General features: G+C 41.0%; 1 long non-coding RNA gene across 3 annotated transcripts in view; it reads right to left on the reverse strand.

The window, feature by feature from the left end:
• Positions 1 to 24996, reverse strand: part of LOC111542768 — a 100067-nt gene that overhangs the window by 36540 nt on the left and 38531 nt on the right. For 2 of the 3 annotated variants that reach the window (XR_002731653.2, XR_002731652.1), the window contains exons 2-3: positions 20201 to 20302; positions 15409 to 15545 (exon numbers count right to left, since the gene is read on the reverse strand). This is a non-coding gene — a long non-coding RNA (uncharacterized LOC111542768). Of the gene's footprint in view, positions 1 to 4104; positions 4467 to 15408; positions 15546 to 20200; positions 20303 to 24996 lie in introns of those variants that run through there. The other variant, XR_002731654.1, reaches the window with a different exon arrangement.

Consider the following 24996-nt stretch of genomic DNA (forward strand, 5'->3'; position numbering starts at 1 on the left):
GGTTTTTTGACATGAGATCAAACGCACAAGCAACAAAAGAAAACATACACATGTGACTTCATCAAAACGCAAAACTTTTATTCTTCAAATGACACCAGCAAGAAACCTACAGAATGGGAGGAAATAGTTGCAAATCACCTATCTAATATGGGATTTGTATCTAGAATAAATAAAAATAACTCTTAAAACTCAATAATGAAAAGACAAATAGCCCAAATTAAAAATGGGCCAAGGATCTGAATAGACATTTATATAAAGAAGAGACAACAAGCACATGAAAAGATGCTCCAAATCATTAGCTTTCAAGAAGATGCAAATCCAAATCACAGTGAGAAACTACTTCATACGCACCAGGATGGCAAGAATCAAAAACACAGATAATAAGTGTTGGCGAGGGTGCGGAAAAATTAGAAACTTCATACATTGCTTGTGGGAATGTAAAATGGCACAGTCATTTTGGAAAGCAGTCTGGCAATTTCTCAAAAGTCTAAGCATAAAGTTATCATATGATTCAGTAATTCCTTTCTTAGATATATATAACCCAAGAGAAATGAAGGCATATGTCCATGTAAAAACTTGCGTATAAGTGTTCATAGCAGCATTATTCCTAACATCTAAAAAGTAGAAATGGCTCAAATGTCCATCAAGTGATGAATGGATAAATAAAATGTGTTATATTCATACAATGGAATATTATTCAGCAATAAAAAGGAAATATTGAAAAGGCTGCAACATGAATGAACCTTGAAAACATTATGCAAAGTGAAAGAAGACAGTTACAAAGGACATGATTCCATTTATATGTAATATCCAGAATAGGTAAACCTATAGAGACAGAAAATATGTTAGTGGTTGCCTAGGGCTGAGGTGGAGGTGTTGAGGGAAAATTGGGAATGGATGCTAATAGGTACAGGGTTTCTTCTGGGGGTGATTCAAATGTTCTAAAATTGAGTGTAGAGATGATTGCACACATTTTGTGGATACACTAAAAACTACAGAGTTTTACACTTTATTTTAGCTGAAAAAAATTTTTTGAGACAGTGTCTCACTCTGTCATCCAGGCTGGAGTGCAGTGGCACAATCTTGGCTCACTGCAACCTCTGCCTTCAAAATTCAAGCAATACTCCCACCTCAGCCTCCCAAGTAACTAGGATTACAGCTGCATGCCACCACACCCAGCTAATTTTTGTATTTTTTGTAGAGATGGGGTTTTGTCATGTTGCCCAGTCTGGTCTCGAACTCCTGGGCTCAAGAGATCCACCCCTCCTCAACCTCCCAAAGTGCTGGTATTACAGGTGTGAGTCACCACACCCAGCCGAATTTTATGCTTTAAATGAGTAAATTTTATGATATATTTTAATAAACTTATTAAAAATTAGAAGAGACATTTATTACATCCACGTAGAAGTATTTAAGATCCAGAGCATGATTTTCTCTGCTTTCTCTTTCTCTGCCAAGGAAATCATAGAAGCACATATTGATAAGAAGATGTCAAAAAAATCAAAGCAGCTGAAATATGGAGCCAACACATGGAAGAAAACTGTCCATGGATTCATCCAGACCCAGAGCTGACTTTGTGTAAAAGAGAAATAAAATTTTGTGCGTTTAAAAAACAAGAAACACCACATTTAAATGTCAGTTTGAAAGAGAATTGAGATAGTTCATCTAGTCCAGAGTTTTTCAACCCCTTAGGATGACTGATATTTTGAGTTGGATAATTCTGTTGTGGAGGGCTGTCCTAGGCATTGCAGGATATTTAGCAGCATCCCTGGATCCCCAGTTGTAACAACCAAAAACATCTCCAGACATTACTAAATGTGTACCACATGCCTGTTGAGAACCACTGAGCTGGCTGACCTTTCCTAAAGAGTGTTCCTTAGAACATTAGTTTTGCCTAATGCTGCCAAAGAAAAAGGTTCCACAGTTTAGTAAGTTTGGAAACAGGAAATGAAATAAATTCTGCATCTCCACACTCCTGCCCACATTCTATAAAAGCAGAAGCTCAGGAACAGAAAAGTGAGATGATTGCCTTGTGTCACTCAACCAATAACCTAATCAGAACTCTTGAGTCAGGAAATGGAGGCTTCTCGAGCCTAGATGAATGCTCTTTCCTGACTCTTTGGAAACTGAACCTCCCACCTCTCAAATTGATATCAACCAAATAAGGCTTCAAGATTTGTTGGTAGATTGTGAACTACTACTAGAAGGGCACTAGCATAGACTCTCCCAAGAGGTTATCCCCCATTATGAGATTCAGATGTAGCAGAAGGCTTGTCAAGGTGCAAATGGATGAGGACTATGGGACAAGTCAGATGATCTAACAGCTGCCTCCCCTTCCTTTCACTGTGGTTTATGACCAAACATTTTCAGTGTCACCTGATTCTACTACCTTAATTGAGATCTAGGCTGGGTGTGGTGGCTCACACCTGTAATTCCAACACTTTGGGAGGCTGAGTTGGGAGGATCACTTGAGGCCAGAAGTTCAAGACCAGCCTGGGCAACTAAGTGAGAACCCCCATGTCTCCAAAAAAAAAAAAAAAAAAAGGAAAAAAGATCTATTAATGAAGAAATGAAGATACAGTATGCAGATCTGTGGGACAAGTCTCAAATCTAGCAGTGGTCAGACTGAATGCATCAGTAACCATCTAGAACGTTGGAACTTCTGAAAAAGTGATGAATAACTGTCAAGCTCTAAAGGGATGTACTGAAGACATGTTTGATGTGTACTTAGCTGATGGGGCTTATACTCAAGGCTCAGCTGCGTACCTTGAATGTCACAATAGAATAAAAAATTCACAATTCTTTTAGAAAATTCAGCTTAAATATAAACATTAATAAAACAGGAAAACTTACTGTCTCAAATGACATGAAGTGATATAAAAAATTGGAAATCCAAAGAGGATTTTTAATGGATTGTTGTTTTTTACCATCTTCTAATACAGTTTGGAACTATCATGTCAAACAGACTTAGAATAACACTTTTTTTTTTTTTTTTTTGGAGACGGAGTCTGGCTCTGTCGCCCAGGCTGGAGTGCAGTGGCGCAATCTCCGCTCACTGCAAGCTCCGCCACCTCCCGGGTTAACGCCATTCTCCTGCCTCAGCCTCCCTAGAAGCTAGGACTACAGGCGCCTGCCATCACGCCCGGCTAATTTTTTGTATTTTCAGTAGAGACGGGGTTTCACCGTGCTCGCCAGGATGGTCTCGATCTCCTGACCTCGTGATCCACCCGCCTCGGCCTCCCAAAGTGCTGGGATTACAGGCGTGAGCCACCGCGCCCGGCCTAGAATAACACTTTTGAAGGGCTATTCTTCACAACAGGTAAATAGAACCTTGTAGGAGCCAGGCCTCTCCTTAACATTTGTGGGGCCAAGGGCAAGAGTACAAATGGAGGCCCATATTCCATGTGTCTAATGATATAAAAGTTATAAGTCAAACTGTTAAATAAAATACGTTCTATTTTCCTACCTTGATAACTCTATCTTCCAAAAGACCTGAAGGTCAGGTTTGAATGTGCAATGCTTGGACTCCTTGGAGTTCTGCACCAGGACGGCGAGGCATAGAGAGAGCTGGACCCCAACCTGAAACATTCCCCCTCTTCCCATCTTTGACTCTGAATGAGAAGGCCCTCTCATGCATGCATGTAGATGCCCCAGTTGACACATCAATACTCTGTGCATGCCTCTTCAAATAGGCTACCCTTGGCTACCACTCAGGCTGACCATATACACTAGTGGCATGGTTTGCCCTTGGGAGGATGGGCCTGGAAGTGGGCTTGGGGCATTTAAGCAAGGAATTCTGAGGTGGTCCAAGTTATCCAGAGTGTGGTCTAGAAGGGAGCAATGTGGTAATGTGGTTCTGAGGGGACACATCCCCTGGGGTGCCACAGTCTCCTCACCCTATAGTGAGGGATGCAGCCACAGAGGGTCAAAGCAGGGCCTTCTAAAAGCCTAAAGGCAGTACCAGCAGGAGCTGGTATGTGGAATGTGAGTATTAGCATAAGACATGGAATCCTGGCACACACCTCAGGCCTGCTTCAGCAGGAGGAAGGAGGCCGGATCAGACTTGTCCAGTCAGGGAAGATGGATCATGCTCACTCACCCTGGAGGGGTCACAGAAGTTTATCAATTCCTGGCAAAACAGAACAGCCCAATCTGGGAGAGCCTGCCCAGATCTGAGTGCCAGTTTAGTTAATGATTTAAAGGGGCATTTACCTTTTCACCCTATGGGGAAAGTATTTGGAAGATTCTGGTGTTATTCTGAACTCCACTGTTCTCACAGTGCCAAGGGCCATCAGTCCTCGCTCGCTTGCCTTCCTCTCAGCCAGTAACCTCCATGAGGATTTCAGCAATAATCCTGATAGGTGCCCTCATGCACTTGGTTCTTCATCCATTCCTGTCTTCCAAATCTCTATCCCTCAGTGAAATCCACCATGTACTTTGTTTCTGCTCCCAAGCAAAAGATATTGCTGAAAATTAAATTAAAAACGTAAAAATCTGACCCAAGCCAGTATCAGCTCACTGGTCCCAGCTGAGCCTTTACTACTCCCAGGTAATTCTCCGATTTTTCAAAATTTCCTTCCTTCCACATTCCTCACTTTCCCTTTTCTAAATCCTTCCTGTTTCCCTCAAGCCCCAGTCCCACCTCTGCATGCAACTTTCTCCTTTTGCTTAATAGAAGAAATCAAGATTCTCCAATGTGGGTGTTCTCTCATTGCTTTTTCTCAACTGAGAAATACTTAAAGATTATATCTCTTTTTCTGTTTCATTTCAGAGAAGGAAGAGTAACTTCTCCTTTCCACAGTTTGTTTTCCTCTTGGGTCCTGCATCCTAAGGACTCCTATTTCCTGTAAACATTGCACCATGCATGGCCCCTGCTCTTTTACCCCCACCCACCCCCAGTCTGTCAGCCCCATCCTGGCTCATTTCTATCCCTGATGAGCCTAGATGCCATTGTCTATCACTTTGAACATTCTTTTCACAAAATCATCCATCATTTCGCCCCTTGATCCTTCTGCCCCATCGTCTCAGAAATCCCAAGTCTTGGATCAACCTACCACCCATTTTCTCCACTCTTACCATTGGCAGCCCAAGTTTTTAAAGAAAATCACACACAATTATTTCTCTTCTACTTGAGCTCTGGGCTGTCAACCTGCGCCTTTACCCCCATCAACATGCACATACCTAGACAAACACGCACACACACCGCCTGGCTCTTTTGTCAGTAGAGTGGAAAGCAAATTAATGATTGTGGAGATTGACTGACACTGAGAGGGACCCAGGCTCTACATTACACAATTTAAATACTAGTGCCCATACCAATTTTGGTCTCTAATCTGTTAGACTCTCAGGTGATTATAATCCTTATACTGGTCTTTCTCTGCTTAATTCTCTTTCATACTTCCCTTGGTAATAACTCTAATCCTATGGAACTCTCAACCCCTACCCTTTTTTCTCTCCTCTTCTTTTATTTCTCCTTTTGCATTCACCAAATCTTGACCATGCCCTATATTCCTCTTTCTCTTCTACTCCAATTTGCACATCCTATTGATTTTCCCTCCCAAACATCTCCTAAACCCACCCCCTTCTCTTCATTTTGTCATTTTCTTTTTCTTTTTGGAAAATTTCTATTTTGTAGAGACAGGGTCCCACTATGTTGCCCAAGCTGGTCTTGAACTCCTGGCTTCAAGCAATCCTCCCACCTGGGCCTCCAAAGTCCTGGGATTCAGGTCATTTATCATTTTCTTAACTCAGGCCTTCATCATCTCTGCCTGGCCTTGTTCAATTGTCTATTAAATGGAACTCCCTGATACTAGCTTCATCTTTCTCCAATTCATCCTCTATAGTCCTCTCAGAGTGATATTGCCTAGAAAAGGGAAGTAGAGGCTAGTTGGGGGTGAGAGAGTGGGAGGAAGGGAGGGTCAAAAGAGAGGAAGACCCAGTATCTGGGAACCAAAGAAGAACACTGAGTGGCAAATAGAAACGTCTGCCATTTAAAGCTTCCTTTATGTCTCCTCATAACATTGTTGGTCAAATCCACACTGCTCACCTCTGCTCTGTGGAGTTGATTTGCTTTTGGGGAAACACAATAAAGCAATAAAGTACTAAGTCCTGCTATAAGACAGTGCACATGAAGCCAGCACCTGGCTTGCACATTCAATTTTTCTTCAGTCATTCATTCACTTGTTATTTAACAATATTTATTGAGTACCTATCAGGTGTCAGACACATGCTAGTGCTGGAGAATGAACACTGATTGAGACAGATATTCTTTTCTTAAAAGCATTAATAGTCAAGTGGAAAAACAAACAAAAAAGTTAGAATATGATAAGTGCTATGATATGAGAAGGTTATGGGTGCGCATAGTGGGGACAAATCAAAGTCAGAGGTAGGAGAGAGGTCAAGGAGGACTTAGGGAAGAGGTGGTGTTTAACCGGAGATCAGAGGATGTGCAGGAATTAGCCAGGTGTAGGGAAAAGTTGAAGAGAATCTTCTAGGAATGTGAGAAAGTCCAGAGGCAACAGAGTATGGTGAACCCACGGAACTGAAAGAAAGGAAATTGTGGCAAATGAGGTGGGAAAGGTCATCTGTAAACAGATCTTAGATTGTAAATCAAGTTTACAAGTTTAGACTTCATCCTAAAGGCAATGGGGAAGCTACAGATGGCTTTAAGCAGGTGAAAAACCTGTTCAGATTTATGATTTGGAAAGAACACATGACAGGATAATATGAGAAGTATTAATGGAATGTATTCTCTCCACTCATTTCTCTACTTGGGCTCTGGGCTGCCCATCTGCTCCTTGCCCCCCACCAACATACACATACATAGACAAACACGCACACACTCCACCTGACTCTTTTGCCAGGAAAGTGGAAAGCAAATTAATGATTGTGGAGATCGTCTGCTGCTGAGAGAAATCCAGACTCTACATTGCACAATTTAAATACAAAGGGTTCCGCACTTTAGCTCAGAGATGAAACAATTAAAATGAAACCAACTCATACAAATATGTAAATGTGAATTGGTTTTTCACCTCTATGCTGTGAGAGGAGAAGAAATGATCTGACATGAAGGCAGATGTGCAGGGCAAAAGGAAGGAATGTTCCTGGACTGTTCTGGCATTATGGGGGACATGGCTACTCCTTTGTGAGATGAAGCTACATTGGACCTGCAGGACCACCCAGACAGCCCATCCCCACCCTTCAAAGCCAGCAAGATCCGGTACCCTAGACAGCACACTGGGGCCTGCCTATGCTGAGACAATAGGCAACAATGGCATTAGCGGCTCAGGCTAGCTTTAGAGTCACTCCAGAAATGACTAGATGGACAGCTCCCCCAGCCCCACCCGCTACTCACACATGGACCTCCATCTTCTTCCCCACTTCCCTTGGCTGGCCAGCCCCAGGAGCCCCAAGAGTAAGAGGCAAGAACAGGGGAAGGAAGGTTTGAAACTGAATTCTGAACTGAAGTATTTATGGAATCTCAGTTGACAAATCACTGAATTCATTTAAGATAATCTAGATGAAGTTATCCACCAGGAGGAAGGTTGGAGGTTCAGATTCCAAAATCAAACTCCAGGAAAAAACATTCTATGACTGCACACATGAGGGTTTGTGGACTCTTGCATCTGTGAGACTCCTTGCTCATTACACTCACATGGCTACTGCATGGTGAATGGTTTGAGATGAAGACTGGAAACTGGGGTTTAGGTGAGACCTGATGAGAGTAGAGGGGAAGGAGACAAGAAAAAAGGTAGGAAAGGTATTCAGGTGGCAGGATCAAGAGTTCCTGGTGATGCAATTGGACATGAGGTATCATGAAGAGAGCAGTAAGGAATGATACACAAATGACTAGCTGCAGCAATGAGTCCATGACAGTGCTTGCTACCTCCAGAGGGAACTCAGGAGGAGATACGCAGATTTGAAGAGAAAATGAGTTCAGTTTGAGTTTAAGATGCCTGTGGAACTTATAGGGTCTGAAGCTCAAGAGAAGGGTTGGAGATGGAGAGAGCTATCTGGGAGCAGGTAGATGGTGCCATAGATACTCAGGAAAGAGAAAGTATCAAAAAGGAGGATATGTTAAATGCTGTCATCAGGTCAAATAAGGAGAGAACTGAAAAGTGCCCCTTGAATTTAGCTACACGGAGATCATGGGTTATTTTGGAGAGAGGAATTTTGGAGAGTGAGTGGGAGGTGAGGAAGTTAAAACAGTGAGTGGACAATTTTTCCAAGAAGTTTAGCTGGCAAGAGAAGAGAGGACGCTAGATGGAAGAGGATGTGGCTTTTTTAGTCTGAGAAGGGAAGAGCCAGTGGAGAGGAGGAGGTTGAATACAAAGGTAGGAGTATGAAGGAATAACTGAGAGAGTGAGGTCAATGAGAAATCAGAGAGAGATGGAACCCAGAGCATCAGGCCAAGAGATTGGCCTTGGATGGAGGCAGGGGGAGTTTTTCTGTTATAATAAGAGGCAAGGTCAAAAAAATGTGTAAAGATGCAAGTAAGTTTAAAGGTCATAGGCGGCTGTGGTGGCTCATGCCTGTAATGCCAGCACTTTGGGAGGCCGAGGCAGGTGGATTGCTTGAGCCCAGGAGTTTGAGACCAGCCTGGACAACATGGGAAATCCCATCTCTACAAAAAATTTGCCAGGCATGGTGGCATGGGCCCGTAGTCCTAGCTACTCAGGAGGCTGAGGTGGGAGGATCACCTGAACCTGGGAGGTTGAGGCTGCAGTTAGCCATGATCACGCCACTGCACTCCAGCCTGGGCGACAGAGTGAGACCCTGTCTCACACACACACACAAAAGTGTATAGGTTGTTATGGAGAACTGAGACTGCTCACATCTCATAACATCTACCCCCAACCAACTCTGATATGTGGGGGAAAAAAATCACCAACTGAGAATGAGAAGGTAGAGAGGCCAACACGTGGAGGTGCAGAAAGAGGCGAATCCTTGAAATAGCCCCTCTGGAGACTGAGAAAATGAGCAGGCCGGAGAATAGAGTAGGACTGCAGGCAGCAGTGAGGTCCCACCTGAGGTTGCTGAGCATAAATTTAAGGTAGACACAATCTGTGTGACAGGGTGATTTTTTCCTCCAGTGCCCAACAGCTTAGGTAAAGGAATGGCCAAGACAGACAGCTGGATTCAGGGTACACACTCTAAAATTTGTCAGACAGATAAAACAGAATAATAATGAAGTAATGGAGTTGAGAACACTGGTCAGAGGCCAATGTTATCAGCCATGGAGTCCTTCCTCAGTAGAGAAGGAATAGGGGACAGTAAGCAGATTATAGATAAGGGGAAAGGAGAAAGCAGAAAGACTGCAGATCTTAATAAGTTTGGAAAATAAACATGGTGAAAATAACCAAATGAAAAGAACTGGAGGACTCAAAAGTCACGGGTTCAGAGGTGCTGTGGTTTCTTGATGACATGGCCTAGGGGTGGCCGTGGGATTGAGTGATTGAAGCACAGTGGAGAAGGTAATTGGAAATGGAATCAAGAAACTGAGAAGTCAGGTACGTTTCATGGAAATACCTAGATAGCTAAACAGGGGGAGGGATAACATTAGGAGAAATACCTACTGTAAATGACGAGTTAATGGGTGCAGCACACCAAAGTGGCACATGTATACGTATGTAACAAACCTGCATGTTGTGCACACGTACCCTAGAACTTAAAGTATAATAATAATAAAAAAAGGTCATTGAAGAGTCTGGGTGTATCAGGGAGTTTGCTGATGATGGAATGAGATTCCCAAGGTCATAGAGGAAAAGTTTCAGAGGAAAGGGAATGTAAGAGATATAAGAAAAAAATTTTTCCTAATCTCACATACTCAACGAATATAACACTTCTGGTCACCAAAACGTGTGGCGGTTTTCCTCCACCTACAACCAATTCTTCAGTGGACATAATTATCCTATAATTTAACACAATTATCCTATAATCACTATCTACCTGGAGATAGCATTAGATCCCACAGGCGGAAGACTCAGTCTCCCAAGATTGCTTCCACTTCAGATGCCAATTCCAATGTTTCAGTATTGTTACCTATACTTCTGACTGACTGGTTATAAATTAGGGGTTCCCATGAGGATTCCACTTCTCAGGTTCAATTAGTTTGTTAGAGCAGCTCACAGAACTCAGGCAATCACTACTTACATTCTTCACAAAGCATGTGATGTGGTTTGGATCTGTGTCCCCACCCAAATCTCGCATTGAATTGTAATCCTCAGTGTTGGCGATGGGGCCTGGTGGGAGGTGACCGGACCATGGGGTGGATTTCCTCCCTAGTGCTGCTCTTGTGACAGTGAGTGCTTTCAAGATCTGGTTGTTTAAAAGCGTCTCCCCACTCTCTCTTCTGCTCTGGCTATGTAAGATGTGTGTGTTTCTTCTCCTTCCACCATAATTGTAAGTTTCCTGAGGACTCTTCAGAAGCAGAAGCTGCTATGCTTCCTGAACAGCCTGCTGAACTGTGAGCTGATTAAACCTCTTTTTTTTTTTTTTAATTATAAATCACCCAGCAGCGAGAAGGGACTAATACAGGATATTACAAAGGATATAGATGAATAGCCAGATAGAAGAGATGCATAGGGTGAGGGATAGGGGAAGAGGCATGAAGCTTCCCTGCCCTTCATAGACATTCTACCCTCCAGGTACCTCTACATGTTCAGCAACCTGGAAGCTCTCAGAACTCTGTCCTTTGGGTTTTTACAGAAGCTTTATTAGGTAGGTATGATTAATTACATCATTGGCCATTGGTAATCAACTCTACTTTCAGCCCCTCTACCCTCCCTAGAAGTTGGAGGGTAAGGCTGAAAGTCCCATCCCTCTAATCATGCCTTGGTCTTTCCGGTGACCAGCCCCCATCTTGAAGCTATGTAGGGCTCCCCAGCTACCAATGTCTTATTAGCATACCAAAGACACTCTTATCACTCTGGGGAGTCCAAGGGTTTTAAGAGTGTGTGCCAGGAACCAGGGGAAGAGATCAAATATATATTTCTTTTCCTTTTTTTTTTTTTTTTTGAGTCACTCTGTTACCCAAGCTGGAATGCAGTGGCACAATCTCAGCTCACTGCAACCTCTGCCCCCTGGGTTCAAGTGATTCTCCTACCTCAGCCTCTGGAGTAGCTGAGATGACAGGCTCCTGGCACCGCGCCCAGCTAATTTTTGTATTTTTAGTAGAGACAGGGTTTCGCCATGTTGGCCAGGCTGGTCTTGAACTCCTGACCTTGTGATCCATCTGCCTTGGCCTCCCAAAGTGCTGGAATTACAGGCATGAGCCACTGCGCTCGGCCCCAAATATTTATTTCTTGTCACAATATCACAGGGTGGAATGGAACACTGAGTCTAGTATGAGGATGAGAGTTCACAAGAGGATAACTCATTGAAAGAACCTCCCCTCTTGGATACACATTAAGGATACTGAGGGTCTGAGGGATGGTGGGTTTAGTAGGCTGCACAGATGCAGAATTAGTGGGAATGGAAGAACATTTAGGTCTCTTAGCCTTCAGCTTTGTCCTAGGTGTGTCATACTTCCAAGGCTCCTGAGTCTCTGGAAGGAGTGGGCTGAGTATTGATTCCAGGGATAGGTTCAGAGCTGAGGGTTGCTGGTCTGCAGCACTGGACTGGTGTTGTCTTTGAGATGAATGCAGGCCTGTCCCAGCTCCTTCATTCCCTCATATGCCATACTGTCTCAGTACCTCTCTGCCTGTTCATTTTAGGGCTTGATTTTATCTCTAAACTTAGACTCCAGGAAAAAGTATTCAGTATCCTTAGAGCACTAGGAGTTGCGTTGGCAAAGGCAGATAGCCTGACCCATTATAATATTAACTAATTTCAACCCACACTAATTATCAAAGGTATTCATTTAAGGAAAGATGTGGTGTTTAGAGTAATCATATGGAAAAACTGCTTTCATTAAAAAAAAAAAAAAAAAAAGGAGCCGGGTGCAGTGGCTTACGCCTGTAATCTCAGCACTTTGGGAAGCCAAGGCGGGCAGATCACGAGGTCAGGAGTTCGAGACCAGTCTGACCAACATGGTGAAACCCCGTCTCTACTAAAAATACAAAAATTAGCCAGGTGTGGTAGTACGTGCCTGTAATCCCAGCTACTCAGGAGGCTGGCTGAGGCAGGAGAATTACTTGAATCCAGGAGGTGGAGGTTGCAGTGAGCCAAGATCACACCATTGCACTCCAGCCTGGGTGACAGAGCAAGATTCCATCTCAAAAAACAAAAAACAAAACAAAAAAAAGAGGATAGAGATAGAATTGAAAAGTTCTCTGACACATCAAATATTGATTTTTTTCTTAAATATGAAAGATTCACTTAGTTTTTTGTTTTGGCCTCGGGTTGGTTTATTTATGTACTGTATTTGTTTTTATTCCCATGGTGATCTTCTTTCTTTTTTTTTTTTTTTTTGCTGAAGTGCAGTAGTGCCATCTTGGCTCACCGCAACCTCGGCCTCCAGGGTTCAAGTGATTCTTGTGCCTCAGCCTCCCGAGTAGCTAGGATTACAGGAGCACACCACCACGTCTCGCTAATTTTTTGTATTTTTCGTAAAGACAGGGTTTCACCATGTTGGCTAGGCTGGTCTTGAACTCCTCACCTCAAATGATCCACCCACCTCAGCCTCCCAAAGTGCTGGGATTAAAGGGGTGAGCCACCGCACCCGGCCCCATGGCGATCTTTTGCTGTTGCTGCTTAAAAGACACAGGTCACCTTTTAGTTTCTGTCCAGTTCAATACACATGAACAATTTAGTTTTCTTTAGAACACTCTTGAGCCCTTGAAACGTCATACATAAGGGGCCAGCTTTCTTATGTTTTCCCTGTCAGCAGATTTTGTTAAGAACATCTTGCTGGTAGACACCATTTTATTAATGATGAGACTCAATGAACTCCTGAAGGGTAAGGTTTTTTTTTTTTTAAAAAAGATCTTTTGATGGGGTTTGCTGTAAACCTCAAAGGTCTTCTCTTTATGTCTGTTCTACTCCTTTTCTCTTGCATTATTAATTCTCCCATAAATTGCATACTTCTAATAAAGTGTTAGCTTCATGCTGACTTCCTAAGTTTCAGGGTAGCATCTGGTGACATAGGGATCATTTTACAGCAGCGTCACAGCATCAGTTGACAAGAAGGTCAGTAAATAGCATTGTTATGGATCTTAAATGAATCCAACACTTATAGCAAACCAGGTGGCGTGGAGTTTGGCTGTATCAGAGGTGCAGGGTAATGATGCAAATGACCATGCTTACATGACCCCTCTGCATGACTTAGGAACAATGCCTACATTATCTTTAAGATACAGAAAACACAAGTAACATGTAAGAGATGCTGTTTAGAGTCAGTTCTCTTGTTCACTAATATCAGTGTGTCGTTAGTCATTCTTTGTATTCCCATGTAACTGATTAAATCTATTTCGGAAAAAGTGTCAGCCATCGTATCTTAGATTCTGTTTCTTAAAAAAAAAAACAAAAACAAAATGAAGGGTGAGTTGGGGGAGGGCTATTGATGGCAGTTTGCTGCTGCTGAGTCCGGCCTACTGTTTCTGGCATTTTTTCATCTGTGCTGCCATCTAGAGAGGAGAATTAGAAACACGCAAAAACAAAGCCCCAAGATGGAGTTCAGAGAAAGTGGATATTTATTTGTAGAAAACTGGAAGAAACATCATGAGATTTGGGACTATAATTTTATGTTTTTCTCTCTGTCCCTCCAAGATCCAAAACAGGACTTGGATATCTGTTTCTCAGTTTTTATGAGGACATTCCAGGCATTGCTGAGAAGCCATTTCCTGGATTCGAACTGACTTCTTACATACCTAAAATTCAATTGTACAAACTTTCTGGGACCGCTAAATTGTCAGGAAGTGGTCTCACTTTTCTATAGTTAAAACATTGCTGGAAATGCTCACATTCCCAGTCCTGTAGGATTTGGAAATAAAACGGCAGCTTTTTGTGTGTGAATGAACCAGAGAAAGAAGTCCTTTCAACACAGTGGAGCAGTTCCCTGAAGTCTGTGCCTTCCACAGAATCTACCAGATCTGTGGGATGTTTATAGGTGAAACGTTGGTCAAATGAATTTGGGGACTACAAGGTAAAACAATGTTAAGCAGTTTTTATAGGCTTTAATTTACCAGTATGCACTGCCAACTTGCAAGAGAGGAAAATGCTGGGCAAGCTTTCCCAAACTTGTTTGACCTTTAAACCCCGGGCTTTTCATAGACCTGGTGTTGTGTGCACTTACATTCGGAGCTATTACAACAGGGAAGGGACGTTAGCCTGCTGCATGCACACCATGCACAAACACCAGTCCTCCCTGACCCCATCCTATTCCTTCTCTCTGTGTCTCAATATTTTTGAAGTTTTGTTTTGGTTTGAGTAGAGATTGGGGAATTTAACTACTTTTTTCCTCTAGCAGGATTGTAACAGGAGTATGATCTGTTTGATACTTGCTACTCCCAGGTAAAACAAAGTAAGTTTACCTACAACATACGCCAAATTTTCTCTCTCAGCTTACATGTCAGAAAGCACATAGTAAGATAGTCTTTTTACTCAGCACACATTTAGTGTGCTCTAATTCTGTGTGAGGTACCACTGGGAGGGGAGAACAGAGGGAAATAAAATATGATCCTTGACTTAGTCAAATCATTAAATAGATGGAGTGATAAGTTTATACACAGATTACTACAAGATCCCTTATACAGACAAATAATGGTCATACTAGATTTAGTCATCATAACTGAAATAATGGGGCTTAGTTTATGTGGAGCAAGGCCATGGAAACTATCCATGGAAAAAGAAACTAACAGCCTTACAGAAGCTCTGTTGTAGTGGCATCCATTGTTAGAGCATTTCACCTTATTTGAAAAAAGGAAAAAGTCAATGGCAAAGAATATCTGTCTGTATTAATGCTGGAAAGTGACATTCTTGATGAAACTAAGTGAACAATATTAATAATGCTTCTGTTTTGATAATTTTTCTGCATTTTAGGAGATGGACCATATAATTCATATTTTTGACTCAAAAAGTAATGTCTCTATTTAGGTATTAATAAAGATATGATCCCTTACAAGAGATACATATCATTTCCACTTCATGAAAGCAACAGGGGCTCAGAGACTTCATTTGTTTAATAGCTTGTAAAGGGCAGGCTTGGAATTCAAATCCAGTTCTATCTGGCCCCAAATTGTTATTTGTGTCTCCCTTTTTGTGGGGCAGAGTAATTTTAGAAAATGTTTGCATACTCTCTGATTTCTATAGCCTAAACATATGATGCCAAAGCAAAATGAGGTAAACAGCTTTCCTGAGCTTTAGAGAATTACACATACACAAATAGAAGACTGCAAGCTTTGTGAGAGCAGAAACCTCAAGGTCATATCTGTTCACTTTGCCACACTAAGCCCAGCGCTTAGCACATACCTGGCATATAGATCCTCAATAAAGATTTGCTCAATGTCGCGCATATGAATGACAGTGTTTGGGATTAGGTGGTAGGCACTCATGAAAACTTTCCATATCTTCTTGTATTTTTTGTAAGATAGCTCACAGTTTTGAATCTGCAAGGGAGAAATAAGATAAAGGTTAATACAGGCCATTTGAAAGTATGCCTTACCTCCTTATGAAATGGTCTGAATCTGATCAAGGGCAATTTTCACATTTGTGATTGTACTTTCCAGTTAAAACTCATAATTAATTAATCATATTGTGAGTCAATTTGTGGATGATTGAGAACCTTCCCCTGCATAGTTGTTTGGTCATTCCCCAACAAATTCATTCCCTGAAAATGGCTAAAAAAATTAGGCTTGAAGTAAAACTAGATTTGAAGGCAACGACTAAATCTTCCTTATATCTGTATTCCTAGAATTTTGCTTTATAATAAGAGCACAATATATTTTGAAAAAGAAGGAAGAAAAAAGAAATCAAGGGTAGCAAAAAGGAAGAAAAATGAGAGTTAGGAATCTTGGATTTTAGCCTTGGGTTGACAATGTGAACTTGGGCCAGTCATTTCTTCATTTTGTTTCTCAATTTCCCTTTTTGGAAGCCAGAGGTGTTGACCTAGTTGACTAATTGCCTGTGGAAGAAAGAGACTGGGGTCATTCTTGGTATAACCATGCCCATGCTTCCTTGTGTCCACTAGGGGGCACTGTAGTACTAGTGCAGTGGCCTCCGTCTTCCAATTGATTCAATTCTGTTGACAGTTTTTTTCCTGTTTTAGTCCCCTGGAAAACATTCTTTAACTTTCAAACTAAAATTTACACTACAAAGTATGAGATTTAATTTGGTACGGAAAGCTGGATAAACATAGGAAGAAGGTAGTTCAATGATTAAAAGAGAAATTAGGGCTGGGTGTGGTGGCTCCCGCTTGTAATCCCAGCACTTTGGGAGGCCGAGGCGGGCGGATCACGAGGCTAGGAGATCGAGACCGTCCTGGCTAACATGGTGAAACCCCGTCTCTACTAAAAATACAAAAAAATCAGCCGGGCATGGTGGCGGGCGCCTGTAGTCCCAGCTACTCGGGAGGCTGAGGCAGGAGAATGGCGTGAACCTGGGAGGCAGAGCTTGCAGTGAGCCGAGATCGCGCCACTGCACTTGAGCCTAGGCGACAGAGTGAGACTCCATCAAAAATAAATAAATAAATAAATAAAATAAAATAAAAGAGAAATTAGAATCATAGAGCTATTTGCATAGTTAGGTTATAAGATGTTAAGATTTTCTGTGGTCCAAAAAGGGAGCTTTGAAACTCTTAAAGAAAACAAAGTGGAAAAAATTGTAATTCCCAGAATAACAAAAACATAAACTTAATAAGTGTGTCAAATCTATGTGAAGACAACTATAAAATTGCCAAGGCTTAAATAGAGACATACCATGTTCTTGGATAAGAAGACTTGGCATTTAAAAAATTTAAAATTATTCCCCAAATATATTCATAAATATAATACAATTCCAGTGGAAATGACAACGGAATATTTTTTTGAAACTTTACAGAAGAGTTCTGAAATTCATTGAGAAAAATTAAACAGAAAAGAGTTAAGAAAAAAAGACAACCATTTGAGAGGAAGGAGGATTTGAACTGCCAGATTTTTTTTTAAAGATAATACAACTGAAATTAAAACACTAGCATAATGACAGCAAAATAAACAAACAAGCCAATAAAACAGTGAGTCCAGAAACAAACCCAAGGATGGTGTCCTGGATGTGTTTGTTTGTCTGGTGTTTGTGTGTTTTAGTATTTGGCATCTCAACACTTTTCCTGTTACAGAAACTGAAAAAAGGCATATCTTCCTCTTCTAGACAGCAAGGACATCAGCACATAACTGGTTTGTCCAGTGGGATTCCCACACTGAATCCAGAAGGAGTGATGCAAAGATGCAGAGACCATCAAGCTATCCACCAAGACAGTGATGATGTCAGTAATTCAGGAGAAGAGAACGTCTGGTGGTGGCACTGTCCTTAGTTTCTATTTAGGCTCTTCCTATAACAGTTCTGCACCAAGTTCTGGCAGCATTCTAATCAGACTATTCCTACAGTGGTCCTTGGCTGGTTCATCTGCTGCCAGCCTCCTTTGGCTCCTGTCTGATTCCTGAGACTGATTTTTAACTTTCCCATAGAATTTTGTATATAGATACTGTTACTCTTTCAATAAATTCCATTATACTTAATCTACCTAAAATTGGTTACTAATGCTTGCAAATAGAAATTCTGACTTGTACAGAAACTGGTAATGGGGATTCAGTTACAAACAGCAGACTTTCAGGGAAATCAGGAGAATCTGGGTATGCAGACTCATTGTGTTTGAAGATAATAAAAACCAATTAATATTCAAAGATGAGACTCTGGAAACCCACAGCCTGTAGTAGTAAAATAGCTAATGAAATTAATGCCTGTGAGGATTAGGATTGAGTTGGGTATTAAAGACAAGACCGTGGGGGACAGAATTGCTGTTTTCACAGAACAGTATGAAGGAAATGAGGAATTCAAGAGCTGGCCGGGCGTGGTGGCTCAAGCCTGTAATCCCAGCACTTTGGGAGGCCGAGACGGGCGGATCATGAGGTCCAGAGATCGAGACCATCCTGGCTAACACAGTGAAACCCCGTCTCTACTAAAAAAATACAAAAAACTAGCCGGGCGAGGTGGCGGGCGCCTGTAGTCCCAGCTACTCGGGAGGTTGAGGCAGGAGAATGGCGTAAACCCGGGAGGCGGAGCTTGCAGTGAGCTGAGATCGCACCACTGTACTCCAGCCTGGGCGACAGAGCCAGACTCCGTCTCACAAAAAAAAAAAAAAAAAAAAAAAAAAAAGAGCTGGGTGCTAAGGCTAGCTGTTTCATTTGAAGACATTAACAAATGAAAATCTCTAAATTCTCATCTTAAAACATGAACTGAAACCCAAGTATGAATTTGTTAAAAGAAACTTTTATAGCCCCAGGATGGAGATAGTTATAAACCAATATTTGTTCTTGTCAATTGCTGATTTGCAAATCAGTCAAATTCACTTCCTTACCTGGGGTCTTAGAAGAGCATGTGTTAAAGTGCTGATTCCGAAAGAGTAAGACCTTTAAAGTTAAAATGCTATATAGGGGAGAATTTGAAGAATGCAGAGACTCCTTGCCCCCAAACTCAGCCTTCTTTGCAGCTGAAGCTTTTATGTATAAAGCTATTTCTCCTGTGTTTGAAGAGGCTGAAACTCCCTAGTTTGAGGGAGTTACCTTATAAGAGGTTCTCTTATATCCTACTCTTACTCTGCACTATCTCCAGATCTGCAATTAGAGTCAAATTCGCTGGGCGCGGTGGCTCACACCTGTAATCCCAGCACTTTGGGAGGCTGAGATGGGCGGATCACCTGAGGTCAGGAGTTTGAGACCAGCCTGGCCAATATGGCGAAACCCTGTCTCTACTAAAAAATACAAAAATTAGCCAGGGATGATGGCGGGTGCCTGTAATCCCAGCTACTCGCGAGGCTGAGGCAGGGATAATTGCTTGAACCCAGGAGGTGGAGGTTGTGGTGAGCCAAGATCATGCCACTGTACTCCAGCCTGGGCGACAGAGCAAGACTGTGTCCCCCGCCCCAACCCCCCAGAAAATTCTAGTGTGCTTCAAGAGGCCAGTTTACAAAGTGAAGTTTAGTAAGCTATGTATCAAGGAACAAAGGAATGGAAGAACTTTGCTAATTAATCTGTGGGATGTGAGTTAGAATAGATTTTAAGAATGTTGAATGAAGAAGAGGACACAATTTGAGATTGGGTTGAATTTACTAATAGGGCTTACAAGAGATTCTGGATTATTCTAGTTTGAGAAGCTAGGAATAATTGTTTGCTCTGCTAAATGTTCATCGAAATTTAGACTGAGGGGTGAGTCACACAAAATAAAGTTGAGATGCAAATCTCTTAGGTAAAATGTAAAGGAACACATTTTTAGATTTTAGGAGACAGGAATGCTGGATTAGATTTGTCATATCTGAACCAACCACCCACCTCAATTGTGTCTTCCAAAAAAGGATCTAGCCAGGTGCAGTGGCTCACACCTGTGCCAGCTACTTGGGAGGCTGAAGTGGGAGGATCACTTCACCCAGGAGTTTGAGGCCAGCCTGGGCAACATATCGAGACCCTGTCTCTAATTAAAATAAAAATGATAAAAAGGTCCAGAAAACACTCTTTACAAAGGCCTTGAGAAACAAATCTGAGGGAAGGGTCAGCATATTTGAAACGTGATTTAGAGAACATTTCATGTAGACCAGCAATGATGCTGAAAAGAGGTTACAGTTGAATTTGGCTTACTGACTTTCAGAGGGATGGCAGGATCCCAGAGCGACATGGTCTAGATAGCACATTTGCATGGGGCTAAGTTGAAAGGTAGTAGGGTCAGTGTGAAAATCAGAATGCTCTGACTCATGGATTCATGGGAGGTGACTAACTGATCATGGAGTCCCCAGGACTGAAATAAATAAGAAGTCACTAAGGTCCTACTTGATTTGTATAGCAAACAAGCAAACAAACACAAAACCTTCATGTCTAGACAAGAGAGACAGTATCCAATTTCCAGATGCAAATCAGTTCTCAGACACAGTTAAAGGAAATCTGAATACCCTCAAGGAAGTGCCTACTTGAATCTACCTCCTGGAATACAAAGGGACTTGTGGCCATTTATTAGGACAGTTGTGAATGATGAAGCAGAAATAGTTCACTTTCATCTGGTACAGACAAGAATATAGCTTTACCTTCTTGCCACAGGATTACATCACCTTTTGGACCCTGGGTCGCAATGAAGTCAGCAGAAAGCTTCTTATTTCCTCATCTCACATGATATCAGATTATTCATCCTATACAGGTGGGGACAAAAGAGTAGAAAGCAATAAATTCCTTGGACACCTTGAAAAAGACATGTGAGAGTTCGAGTGGGAATTTTTCAAAGGTCCAGTGGTCTACAGAACATGTTTGGCTGTAATTCTAAAGTGAGAGATAAACTGTTGTACCTGAGCTCCTTACCAATATGAAGAGGCACTATTTTGGTGGAACTCTTTGGATTTTAGAGGCTTGCTACTAGGTCCCAGTGGAACACCTAAGCCTGAGACACCAAGTGACTTTGCAGTCATAACTGCCTATCAGGATCCAGGTGTTAATTCAGGCTCATAACTCACTAGGCCTGGATAGTCCTGAGGATGAGTAAGTTTAGTGAGCACGTTCCTTGTATTCTCCTGCTACTTACATCTGTCACACTGCTGCCCCTCCCTAGCTTACGTGTGAGTGTCTCATGGGGTATTCACTATGTCCAATTGATTTGAGAGGAAAAAATTAAAATCTTGGTTTACAGATCCTTTTTTCTTGGCTTGAAGTGGGTTGCTTTAGCATTTACAGCTCACTCCAAGACCCACAAAGACCAGGAGAAAGGACGATCCTTGGCCGGGCACGGTGACTCATGCCTGTAATCCCAGCACTTTGGGAGGCTAAGATAAGAGGACTACTTGAGGCCAGGAGTTTGAGACCAGCCTGGTCAAAACAGCGAGACCCCATCTCAATCTATAAAACAAAAAAGAAAAAGAAAAAAAAGGGGTAATCCTCAAAATGGGCAGAAATTGAAATAATATGTATCTCATTGTTCAGTTTGCCTGGAATTAGCAGTGGCTAATAGTTTGGTAACTTGACCAGTGACTTGGAAGGGTTAAGATTGGTCACAAGGAAGTCTGAGTAAAAAGTACATGAAAGGACCTCTAGAAATGGGCCAGAGGATGTGAACATTATATCTCATATTATCATTGAAAAGGAAAGTAGATATGATCAAATTATCTAGTTATCATGTTTACAATTTTAATTAGTTCTGGAACTTACACTGAAGATTAATGTGTACATCCAATAAACTTGATCCAGCAGTGGTTGAATCTGCCAGTGTGTGTGTGTATGTGTGTATGTGTGTGTGTGCATGAAAAATTCCTCCTAAATCCTTCCTCACTCTCATTCTTCCCGTATAAACTCTTACGTTCCCCTGAGTATGGTTTAAAAGCCACTGAACTAGTTCAATCTCACTTTAGAGAATAAGAAAATATCCAAAAAATTGACTTGATCTGTCTCAGGCCATATAGTGTCTACCAGAATAAAGGCTCAAATTCTCCTCTTAAACTGGTGCTCTCTCCAAAATAGCACGTGACTTCTGTAATTGAGAATAAATTCAATATAATGGCAACTCCACTCTTCCCTATTATCTAATCCATTACTCATCATGACAGAAAAGTATCACCATTTTCCATTCTTCAAAGCATGGAAAACTGAATGGCAGGATAGATGCTTGAATGAAAAAAGATTAAATATTAGAATGTATATTTGTAATTTCCATCATATTACCTTTCTCCCTTAGACTTGGAGTGGCCTTCCACCTATAAGTGGCAAACAGGGTAAAGGACATTGTATTCATTGTTAAATTAAGGGACAGGCAGCTTAAATCTTTGAAAGATGTCTCCAGTTGTGACTTGTATCTAACGTTGCACTGTCTAATACAGTAGTCACTAGTCATGTGATGATCAAGTTGAAATCTGGCTAGTCTGAATTAAGATATGCTGTAAGTCTTCAAAATCCGGTGTAAATTTACCAGATTTTGGTGTAAATATACACCAGATATAGATATATATCTGGTATATATTTAGATACCAGATATATATCTGGTATATAGATATAGATATATAGATATATATCTGGCATATATTTAGAAGACAGTATGAAAAGAGAATGTAAAATATTTAATTAGTAATATTTAAATATTGATTCCATGTTAAAGTAATCACATTAAACAATTTTGGTTAAAGAAAATACAGTATTAAAATTAATTTCATAAAGAAGACAATCTGAGAAGGTTGTACATACTGTGTGATTCCACCCATATGAAATTCTGGAGAAGGCAAAACTCTGGAGACAGTAAAAAGATCAGTGGTTGCCTGGGATTAGGGTGGAGGGAGGGATGAACTGGTGGAGCACAGAGGATTTTTACGGCAATGAAGCTACTCTGTGTGATACTATAATGCTGGATATAGGTCATAAAGTTCTCCAGACTCATAGAATGCACACCACCAAGAGTGAACCCTAAAGTAAACTGTGGACTTTGAGTGTTCCAATGTAGGCTCATCAGTTATAAAACATCTACCACTCTGGTGGGGGATATTGATAATGGGGTAGGCTATGCATGTGCAGGGGCAAGGGGTATATAAGGAGTCTCTGTACATTCCTCTTAATTTTGCTGTGAACCTAAAACTGCTCTAAAAATAAAGTTTTTTAAAAAGTCTATTAAAATGTATTTTACATGTTTCTTTATACTTTAAAAAAATATGGCTATTAGAAAATTTAAAATCACAAACATGGCTTGCTTTATATTTTTATTGGTCAGTGCTGATATAAGGGATTTAGCAAAAGAATGGAAACCAAACCAAGCAGAATTTGGCCAGTGTTTCCTGTAGCTCATTAGTGTTGTCAGAATTATAAAGATGTTAGGTACTCACGCAAGTGTATGTGAGCTACTAAGCTTTCAATTTTGGCAAAGTCACCATCTGCAAATCGCAATTTCACACTTTCCAAAAAATATTGGAATGATAGTGAGCTAGTCCTCAAGGATAAGGACTGTGTCTAGTTCTGTTTTTAACACAGAACAAGTTACATTGCTGGCATTTGATAATTTTGCTTTAAAAATCAGGTGGACTAGAGCTTTTAGTTCTTCAGGGAAGGTACAGGGAAAGTGGCCCTCTGGTGAATTGCTTTGAACACAGAAATATTTACTTTGAAAATGTGAGCCTCACATTACTTCATCATATCTATCCAATCTTATTTCACTATAAAATTTTAATTCTTCTGCCCTTAATCATGAAAGTAGAGGAAGGCAGAGTAGAAAACGAGTTAATGGTATTCTCTATATGCGATATACAGAATTTTAAGGTGGCTACAATTATGTTTAATTCTATTCATTAAATCAAAGATTTCTCCCAGACCAGTATACACCAGCATGTGACAGAAATCACAGTTAATGCCTTCCTCATCAGAGACCAAGTAGGACTCCTAACTTCCAGAATGTAATGATTACTTTGGCATCCTACATTATGCAGCAAATACAATAAAGTACAAACAACCTGCCAAGGTATAATGTGAGTGCTACAATGGGACATCATACATTTTAGCTCCATACCTGCTAGAAGTATCATAAAAGTGAGTGGTGATACTCAGAATAGTGTCTTCTCAAATCTGTTCCTCCTCCTTTTCCTGTGTTGATGGCATCCCCATCTAGTCATAGTCCTATATTTCCTCATTTTCATCCCCTGTGTCCAAGTGGTCATTCAGTAGTACCAATTCTACCTTTCAAATGTCTCTTGAATCCTTCCATTTCCCAACAATTTCCAGCGTAACTTTCCTAAGTGATTCTCTCATCAACCCTGCCTTGGACACCTGGAATAACTTTTATGTAATTAGGTTTCCAGCACAAGCACCTATTAAGCTGTTTTTATTTTCTCCCCATTTTATTGAGGCTCCAAATTGCCAGCAGAATTATTTATCTAAACATATCCTTCCCCTGCTTGAAAATTTGCCAAATGGATCCCCATTACCTGCAGGATAAAGTCTAAACTTCACATGACATTTAAGGCCCTATATATTGTAATCTCAATTTACCTTTCCAAACTTATCTCCCGCCTCTCTTACCACACCCTAGACCCTAAACGTCCAAGTTTTATTTTTTATCACATAATCAAAAATCTATGAAAATTCCACATTTTTAGAAGTTGATAATAGTGAGGGAATTGAAAAGATCTGTATACAGTAAAATGAATATGCCTCAAATATAAATCTATTACTTGTAGAAAATTTATTCTATGCATTTCCTTTTGTCAATGAAGTGGTAATTCTTTTGATAGCAAGTGATAGAAACCTAATTTGAATTTCTTTGATAAAAATGAGAAATTATTGGCTTATGGGTTCCAAAGAAGGGTTATAAAGCCAAACAAAGAGATGAGCAGAACTATAGTTCTACCTCAGAAACCCCACTGCCATCAAAATTCCCTTTGACAATTGGCTTGGCCCTTCTCTGCATATCAGCTTCATCTGCTCTCACTGCTGAAGAATCTGCCCAAAGCAGAAAACACGGTTACCAACAGCTATTTGGGTCAGTGTCCTTTAAGAACCATGTGGCTGTCTCTCTTTCTTCATTCCAGTTTGAAAAAATCCAGAGGAAGGCCTCTTACTGTACTGGCTTAGATCAGGTGCACCTATCCCTGATTTATCAAGTATGGCCAGGAAAGTAGGATCATGTAAACACAGAAAAGTTCTGGCTGTAGCCGTGTGGATGGTGGTGGGAGATGAGGATATACTCCTTAGGAAAGAGTGCTGTTAGTGAAGGCAATCGCACAGATATCTGCCAGAGCAAGTAATTCTTAAGAATTTTAGTGGAATTAAGTCAGAAGAGCTGAAAGTTAGATAATTAATTATATTTAAATTATATATTTAATTATATTTAACTTCATTTATAATTACTGATTGATCCAGGTCTGCC

Source organism: Piliocolobus tephrosceles, chromosome 11 (genome assembly GCF_002776525.5).
Source record: "Piliocolobus tephrosceles isolate RC106 chromosome 11, ASM277652v3, whole genome shotgun sequence".
Lineage (NCBI taxonomy): Eukaryota > Metazoa > Chordata > Mammalia > Primates > Cercopithecidae > Piliocolobus > Piliocolobus tephrosceles.